Source organism: Mustela lutreola, chromosome 8, assembly GCF_030435805.1.
Source record: "Mustela lutreola isolate mMusLut2 chromosome 8, mMusLut2.pri, whole genome shotgun sequence".
NCBI classification, from domain to species: domain Eukaryota; kingdom Metazoa; phylum Chordata; class Mammalia; order Carnivora; family Mustelidae; genus Mustela; species Mustela lutreola.
The window spans coordinates 58,080,944-58,091,006 of record NC_081297.1 but is presented as its reverse complement, the minus strand read 5'-3'; the positions used below and the strand labels follow the sequence as shown (position 1 = coordinate 58,091,006).

General features: G+C 39.7%; 1 pseudogene; it reads left to right on the top strand.

Moving 5' to 3' along the window:
• The first annotated feature begins 9,269 nt into the window (after positions 1 to 9,269).
• On the top strand, positions 9,270 to 9,342 carry LOC131839958 (U4 spliceosomal RNA; annotated as a pseudogene).
• The last annotated feature ends 721 nt before the right edge of the window (positions 9,343 to 10,063 follow it).

Sequence of the window (10,063 nt, the reverse complement as noted above, 5' to 3'; positions counted from 1 at the left end):
GTGCGCCCTCAGAGAACAGTGCCCAGTTACTCCCGTCTGCCTGACCTCTGGCCGCGCTCCCAGCTCCCAAGCCTGCGACCAGTTCAAGGTAAGCCCGAGCTGCGAGCTTACTGTTGGCTCTGTCTCTGTAGCTGGCTTTCCCGTTCCAATACCTGCAAGCTCTGCGAAACTCAGACACCCCCATCCTTCTGTGACCTTGCGGGACCTGAGGCCACGCTGACCCCACGTGGGCTTTGCCCCAGTTTAGCCTCTGGAGCGATGTCCCTCAGTGGAACAGACTTTTAAAAGTCCTGATTTTGTGCTTCGTTGCTCCACCACTTGCCGGGAGCTGGCCCCTCGCCCCGGGGTCTTTCTTTCCATCGCTTTGGATTCAGGTCTCCGCCAGTCCTACCTTTCAGAAAGTGGTTGTCTTTCTGTTTCCAGAATTGCTGTTCTTCTTCTCTTCGATCTGCCGATGGATTTTCAGGTGTTTGCAATCTGTAGATAAGCTATCTAGCTGATCTCCTGCTAGCGAAGTAGTCTCAGCCTGCTACTTCTCCGCCATCTTGACTCCACTTCCCACAGGCTGACTTTGATGCAGAAATTTCATCCGAGGGGAAACGCTGGAGGGAGGAAAGGCAGTGGCAGAGCAGGGCATGTAGAACCCTGCTAACCCCCTACTGTGAACTCTGCATTTCTATTTTTTGAATTCCTTCTTTTTTTTTATTTTAGTTTAGTTTAGTCTCATTTATTCCTTTTTATTTTTATCTTCTAATATTCATATAGAGTTAAACTTCAAAGTAATCCCCTTTCCCCAATCAATACTACCCCTATAGGTAAACTAATTTTTAATCCCCCTTTATCTAGGGAAGTTGAGTCCTTTAACAAAGATATCAAGATACATCCAGGAAGAATCAAAACAATCTTCCTCGCACACACTGAGAATTTATAACGACTCTCCCATCTTTTTCTTCCACAAGTGTTTCTGTGTTTTTGTGTTTGTCCTGATAGTATATAAATCTTACACTTAGGGTTCTTTTTGACGAGGTTCTTCCTTTATTTGCATATATATTTTTTTTCTCTTGTCATATACTTTTATCAGTCTTTGTGTTTGTCTGTTTTTGTTTGTCTACCTCATAAATCTTACCTTGGGGCCTTTCTCTCTCATCTTCCCTTTCTTTCCTGTCTCTCTCTCTTTCTCTTTTTATTTTTTTTTCTTTTTCTTTTTCTTTTCTTTTGTCTCTCATTTGGATGGGGAATCCTGATTGCTCAGAAGTGTTCCAGGGTGCACCTTGACTTCACCACAGTTAATACATCCAGCTACATCTGTTCAGTCATCTCTCACCAAAATGACTAGGAGGAGGAATGCCCAACAGAAGAAAAATACAGAGGATGGACCTTCTGCAACAGAGCTAATGGATATCAACATAGACAGTATCTCGGAAGGAGAATTCAGGCTAACAATTATCCAGGTAATAGCTAGGTTGGAGAAAGCCATGGATGACCAAAGAGAATTGATTAGAGCTGAGCTGAAAGCGACCAGACAGGATGTTCACAATGTTAGGGCAGAGCTTAAAGCTACCAGGGAGGAGGTTCACAATGCTCTCAATGAGTTCCAATCTAATCTAAACTCTCTCAAAGCTAGGGTAACTGAACAGAAGATAGAATTAGTGATCTGGAGGACAAACAGATAGAAAGGATCAGGAGGAAACCTGGAACAAACAGCTTAGAAGCCACAAAAACAGAATCAGGGAAATAAATGATGCCATGAAACGTGCCAACATCAGAATTATTGGAATCCCTGAAGGGGAGGAAAGAAAGAAGTCTAGAAGATATAGTGGAACAAGTACTTCATGAAAATTTTCCCAATCTCACGAATGGAACCAGCATTCATGTACTAGAGGCTGAACAGTCTACACCCAAGGTTATACATTCCAAAAAACATCACAACACCTGATAGTCAAATTGAGGAATTAAAGTAGTAGGTATAATCTCTTGAAAGCTGCTAGGACAAAGAGGCTCCTTACTTACAGAGGAAAGCCCATAAGAATAACATCAGACCTGTCCACAGAGACATGGCAAGCCAGAAAGGGCTGGCAAGATATACTCAGGGCACTAAATGATAAGAACATGCAGCCAAGAATACTTTATCCAGCAAGACTGACATTCAAAGTAGATGGAGATAAAGAGTTTCCAAGACCGGCAAGGCTTCAAAGACTATGCAACCACCAAGCCAACACTAGAGGAAATATTAAGGGGGGGTTCTATAAAAGAGGAAAAATCCTAAGAATAGCATTGAACAGAAATAAAGAGACAATCTACAGTAAGAAAGACTTCAAAGGTAACACGATGTCAATAAAAATGTATCTATCAATAATCACTCTCAATGTGAATGGCCTGAATGCGCCCATAAAATGGCAAAGGGTTGCAGATTGGATAAAACAACAGGACCCATCCATATGTTGTCTACAAGAGACCCATTTTGAACCTAAAGATAAACCCACTGAAAGTGAAAGGATGGAGAAGCATCTTTCATGCCAATGGGCCTCAAAAGAAGGCTGGGGTAGCAATTCTCATATCAGATAAATTAGATTTTAAACTAACGACTGTAGTCAGAGATACAGAAGGACACTACATAATCCTAAAAGGGATTATCCACCAAGATGATCTAACAATTGTAAATATCTATGCCCCCAATATGGGAGCAGCCAATTACATAAAAAAACTATTAATCAAGATAAAGAATCATATTGATATGAACACACTAATCGTAGGTGATCTTAACACGCCTCTCTCAGAAATAGACAGATCATCGAAGCAGAAAATCAATTAAGAAACAAGAGCATTGAATGAGACATTGAACCAGATGGACCTCGTAGATATATACAGAACATTCCAACCTAAAACAACAGAATACTCATTCTTCTCAAGTGCACATGGAACCTTCTCAAGAACAGACCACATACTGGGTCACAGATCAGGACTCAACCGATACCAAAAGACTGAGATTATTCCCTGAATATTCTCAGATCACAATGCTTTGAAACTGGAGCTTAATCACAAGGAAAAGTTCAGAAGGAACTCAAACACCTGGAAGCTAAAGGCCACCTTGCTTAAGAAATCTTGGATCAACCAGAAGATCAAAGAAGAACTGAAACAATTCATGGAAACCAATGAGAATGAAGACACTTCAGTCCAAAACCTATGGGATACAGCAAAGATGGTCCTAAGGGGGAAATACATAGCCATCCAAGCCTCTCTCAAAAAAATTGGAAAATCCAGAACACAGCAGCTGTCTCTACACCTTAAAGAACTGCAGAATCAACAACAAATCAAACGAACTCCACATATAAGAAGGGAAATCATCAAGATTAGAGCTGAGATCAATGAGGTAGAAACCAAAGATACAGTAGAATGCATCAATGAAACTAGAAGTTTTCTTTTTCTTCAAAAAGAAAAGAGAGAAAGCCCAAATTCATAAAATTATGAATGAAAAGGGAGAGATCACAACGAACACCAAGGAAGTAGAAACAATCATCAGAAGTTATTATCAACAGTTATATGCCAATAAGTTTAGCAACCTTGATGAAATGGATGCATTCCGGGAAAACTATAAACTCCCAAAATTGAACCAGGAAGAAATCGACAACCTGAATAGACCAATATCTAGTAACGAGATTGAAGCAGTGATCAAAAACCTCCCAAAAAACAAGAGCCCACGACCTGACGGATTACCTTGGGAATTCTACCAAACTTTCAAAGAAGAAATAACACCTATTCTCCTGAAGCTGTTTCAAAAAATTGAAGCAGAAGGAAAACTTCTAGACTCTTTCTATGAAGCCAGCATTACCTTGATCCCCAAACCAGGAAAAGACCCTACCAAAAAGGACAATTTCAGACCAATATCACTGATTCTCACAAATATCACTAAGATTCTCAACAAGATCCTAGCAAACAGGATCCAACAGCACATTAAAAAGATTATCCACCATAACCAGGTGGGATTCATCCCTGGGCTACAAAGATGGTTCAACATTCCCAAATCAATCAATGTGATAGAACAAATTAATAAGAGAAGAGAGAAGAACCACATGGTCCTCTTAATTAATGCAGAAAAAGCATTTGACAAAATCCAGCATCCGTTCCTGATTAAAACGCTTCAAAGTATAGGGATAGAGGGAAAATTCCTGAACTTATCAAATCTATCTATGAAAGACCCACAGCAAATATCATCCTCAATGGGAAAAAGCTTGCAGCCTTCCCGTTGAGATCAGGAACACGACAAGGATGCCCACTTGTTCAACATAGTCTGAGAAGTCCTAGCAACAGCAATCAGACAATAAAGAGAACTAAAAGGTATCCAAATGGGCAATGAAGAAGTCAAACTCTCTCTATTCACAGATGACATGATTCTTTATATGGAAAACCCAAAAGACTCCACCCCCAAACTACTAGAACTCATACAGCAATTCAGCAACGTGGCAGGATACCAAGTCAATGTGCAGAAATCAGTGGATTTCTTATACACTAACAATGAAAATACAGAAAGGGAAATTAGAGAATCAATTCCATTTACTATAGCACCAAGAACCATAAGATACCTGGGAATCAACCTAACCAAAGAGGTAAAGGATCTATACTTGAGGAACTACAAAACACTCATGAAGGAAATTGAAGAAGACACAAAAAGATGGAAGACCATTCCATGCTCTTGGATCAGAAGAATAAACATTGTTAAAATGTCTATACTGCCTAGAGCAATCTATACTTTTAATGCCATTCCAATCAAAATTCCACCAGTATTCTTCAAAGAGCTGGAGCAAATAATCCAGAAATTTGTATGGAATCAGAAGAGACCCTGAATTGCTAAGGAAATGTTGAAAAACAAAAATAAAACTGGAGGCATCACGTTATCTGATTTGAAGCTTTATTACAAAGCTGTGGTCAGCAAGACAGCATGGTACTGGCATAAAAACAGACACACAGACCAGTGGAACAGAGTAGAGAGCCCAGATATGGACCCTCAACTCTATGGGCAATTAATCTTCGACTAAACAGGAAAAAATATACAGTGGAAAAAAGACAGTCTCTTCAATAAATGGTGCTGGAAAAACTGGACAGCTGTATGTAGAAGATAAAACTCGATCATTCTCTTACACTGTACACAAAGATCAACTCAAAATGGATAAACGACCTCAACTTAAGACAGGAATCCTTCAGAATCCTAGAAGAGAACATAGGCAGTAATCTCTTCGATATCAGCCACAGCAACTTCTTTTAAGATATGTCTCCAAAGGCAAAGGAAACAAAAGTGAAAATAAACTTTTGGGACTTCTTCAAAAATCAAAAGCTTCTGCACCGCAAAGGAAACAGTCAAAAAAACAAAGAGGCAACCCACGGAATGGGAGAAGATATTTGCAAATGACAGTACAGACAAAAGGTTGATATCCAGGATCTATAATGAACTCCTCAAATTCAACACCCACAAAACAGGCCATCATATCAAAAAATGGGCAGAAGATATGAACAGACACTTCTCTAATGAAGACATACAAATGGCTATCATTCACATGAAAAAATGTTCATCATCACTAGCCCTCAGGGAGATTCAAATTAAAACCACATTGAGGTTAGAATGGCCAAAATTAACAAGACAGGAAACAACATGTGTTGGAGGGGATGTGGAGAAAGGGAAACTCTCTTACACTGTTGGTGGGAATGCAGGTTGGTACAGCCTCTTTGGAGAACAGTGTGGAGATTTCTCAAGAAATTAAAAATAGAACTTCCCTATGACCCTGCCATTGCACTCCTGGGTATTTACCCCAAAGATACAGATGTAGTGAAAAGAAGGGCCATCTGTACCCCAATGTTTAACAGCAATGGCCGCAGTTGCCAAACTGTGGAAAGAACCAAGATGCCCTTCAATGGATGAATGGATAAGAAAGATGTGGTCCATATACACTATGGAGCATTATGCCTCCATCAGAAAGGATGAATACTCAACTTTTGTAGCAACATAGACGGGACTGGAAGAGATGATGCTGAGTGAAATAAGTCAAGCAGAGAGAGTCAATTATCATATGGTTTCACTTATTTGTGGAGCATAACAAATAGCATGGAGGACATGTGGCATTAGAGAGGAGAAGGGAGTTGGGGGAAATTGGAAAGGAAGGTGAATCATGAGAGACTATGGACTCTGAAAAACAATCTGAGGGGTTTGAAGTGGTGGGGGGGTGGGGAGGTTGGGGTACCAGGTGGTGGGTATTATAGAAGGCTCGGATTGCATGGAGCATAGGGTCTGGTGAAAAAATAATGAATACTATTATGCTGAAAATAAATAAATTTAATTTAAAAAGAAAATAAGAAGAAGAAGAAGAAATAAAGACCACTTTCAAGAATACAAGTACTTTTAAAATTATAGATTTAAATTAAAAATTAACAACACTTCATGAACTTTTAATTGCATTAATTCTGTATTTTACTTGAACTTCAAAATAAAATGACTGGAGTTAGAAATTGAAAAAAAATAATGCTCATCATTACTAGCCATCAGGGAGATTCAAATTAAATCCACATTGAGATATCACCTTACACCAGTTAGAATGACCAAAATTAGCAAGACAGGAAACAACATGTGTTGGAGAGGATGTGGAGAAAGGAGAACCCTCTTACACTGTTGATGGGAATGCAAGTTGGTGCAGCCTCTTTGGAGAACAGTGTGGAGATTCCTCAAGAAATTAAAAATATTGCACAGCAAAGGAAACAGTTAACAAAACCAAAAGACAACTGACAGAATGGGAGAAGATATTTGCAAATGACATATCAGATAAAGGACTAGTGTCCAGAATCTATAAAGAACTTAGCAAACTCAACACCCAAAGAACAAATAATCCAATCAAGAAATGGGCAGAAAACATGAACAGACATTTCTGCAAGGCAGACATCTAGATGGCCAACAGACACATGGAAAATGCTCCACATCACATGGCATCAGGGAAATACAAATCAAAACCATAATGAGGTATCACCTCACACCAGTCAGAATGGCTAAAATTAACAAGTCAGGAAATGACAGATGCTGGCGAGGATGTGGAGAAAGTGGAACCCTCCTCCACTGTTGGAGGGAATGCAAACTGGTGCAACCACTCTGGAAAACAGCTTGGAGGTTCCTCAAAATGTTGAAAATAGAAATACCCTATGACCCAGCAACTGCACTACTGGGTATTTACCCTAAAGATACAAACGTAGTGATCTGAAGAGGCACGTGCACCAGAATGTTTATGGCAGCAATGTCTACAATAGCCAAACTATAGAAAGAACCTAGATGTCCATCAAGATGAATCCATCTTAAATGGATCAAGAAGATGTGGTACATATACACAATGGAATACTGTGCAGCCACCAAAAGAAATGAAATCTTGCCATTTGCGATGACGTGAATGGAACTAGAGGGTATCATGCTTAGCAAAATAAGTCAATCGGAGAAAGACAACTATCATATGATCTCCCTGATATGAGGAAGTGCAGATGCAACATGGGGGTTTAAGGAGGTAGGAGAAGAATGAATGAAACAAGATGGGATTGGGAGGGAGACAAACCATAAGTGACTCTTAATCTCACAAAACAAACTGAGGGTTGCTAGGGGGAGGGAGTTTGGGAGAGGGGTGGGGTTATGGGCATTGGGAAGAGTATGTGCTATGGTGAGTGCTGTGAAGTGTGTAAACCTGGCAATTCACAGACCTCTACCCCGGGGATAAAAATACATTATATGTTTATAAAAAATTTAAAAAGAAATAAATAAAAAAGAAATGAAAAATAGAGCTTCCCTATGTCCCTGCAGTTGCACTGTTGGGTATTTACTCTAAAGATACAGATGTAGTGGGGAAAAGGGCCATCTGTATCCCAGTGTTCATAGCAGCATGGCCACGGTCGCCAAACTGTGGAAAGAACCAAGATGACCTTCAACGGACAAATGGATAAGGAAGATGTGGTCATTATACACTCTGGAGTATTATGCCTCCATCAGAAAGGATGAATACCCAACTTTTGTAGCAACATGGACAGGACTGGAAGAGATGATGCTGAGTGAAATAAGTCAAGCAGAAAGAGTCAATTATCATATGGTTTCACTTATTTGTGGAGCATAAGAAATAACATGGAGGACATGGGGAGATGGAGAGGAGAAGGGAGTTGAGGGAAATTGGAAGGGAAGATAAACCATGAGAGACTATGGACTCTGAAAAACAACCTGAGGGTTTTGAAGGGGCAGGGGGCAGGAGTTCAGGGGAGCCAGGTGGTGAGTATTATGGAGGGCATGGATTGCATGGAGCACTGGGTGTGGTGCAAAACCAATGAATTCTGTTATGCTGAAAAGAAATGTAAAAAAAAAAAAAAAAAAAAAAAAAAGGACAAATGAATAAGGGGTCCAGAACTGACTTTTTTTTTAAGTGAGGAACCTTCATGTTTGAGCATTTGTATCCTGAGAACAATGAATTAGCAATGAATGCCTCTTACGTATTTATGAGATCAGCCTGGAAACTCCACTCTATTTTACAGATTAAAAACCTTAAGCATAAAAGAGGCAAAATAATGTACAAAATCACACTGCTGAGTGCCTGAACTAGAATCAGAAGCCAGTTCTATCTGATTCTGCCAGAGCCCTACTGCCTAACTACTGAGCAATGCAACTTCCCACCATTCTAACTGGTTTTAGATATACTCTCCCATTTGTAAGTATTTTAAGTATTTTTTAAGTAAGGATTTTCCAAGCTCTCAACAATCTTTGGTAGAAGTCTTTAGGATGTCAATCTCCTTGTGAAGTTGAAAGCATACCAAAGCCCATATTAGTCCACCTATGGCTCCAACTTCTCTTAAGAAGTTTATCTTTTCTGTGCCCATATCTCTTCTGAACAATGTGGGTCTTTTTTCTCTCTCTCTTTAAAAGGAAACACACCCCAAGCGCACGTGACCAGGAAAGGAGTATATTTTTCCGTCCCCTTTATCCCCAATAAGCTTCCAACAAAGATTCAGTTATGAGTAGAGAGGTTCCTATCTGCTGCTAACTGTGCTCGTCCTCCCTGTTCATCTCCTTTCCCATCTACCAGTCAATGTCTTTGATTCCTGGACTTGCAGCATATAACACAGAGCCATGCCCATTACAGGCACTCAGTAAATGTTCAATCAATAAAAGAGTAAAGAATTAATAAATGATGTCTTTATTACATAAATTTTAAGTCATTTTTATAAGCTTGCTTTTTAAAGGGCCAAATCTCTCTTCTCAACACTTTGAAAGCTTTGCACAGTGGCAGTATCATAGCCAATGAGGTTTATCCCAGGCACGATTATTGCTAATTGAAACACTTTGAAGCGTATTTTGAACCACATGGTGATTTTCTTTTAGCAACAGCCACAAATAAATCCTCTGTTAATATTACTTTACTTAACATTATTCTAAGAGCTATTTTCTCCTTTTCTCAGGATATTCATATATAAATATATTAAAAGCAGAACCAGATTTTCATAAAGGCAGTCTAAGCATATTTTCAGAAGTCTAAGAGATACACATACCTTTTTAAAAAAATGTACTCCCCACTAGTGTACCTTTTATGACAACAAAGGATTAAATGACTTTATTTTAAGTCTTTCATCCTATTAAGATGCAATTAAGAGAGGCAGGATTCTGGTACACTATAGTAGCAAACATTCTCAAAATCTCAGTGGCTTAAATAACAAAAGTTTATAATTTCTTATACTACATATCCACTATGGGTCAGCACGAAACTCTGCTCATGTGCTCACCCACATCACTTTTTAGGCTGCCATTTCCATGTGCCATGCTTCAAGGGGTCACAACAGGAAATGCAAAGAGACACAGAAGGTCTCAAACCTGCAATTACTTGCTCCACTCAAAACCTACCAGTTAAAGGATGCCTGGGTGGCTCAGTGGGTTAAGCCTTTGCCTTTGGCTCAGGTCATGATCTTAGGGTCCTGGGATCGAGCCCCACATCAGGCTCTCTGCTCAGTAGGGAGCCTGCTTCCTCCTCTCTCTATGTCTGCCTCTCTGCCTACTTGTGATCTCTCTCTC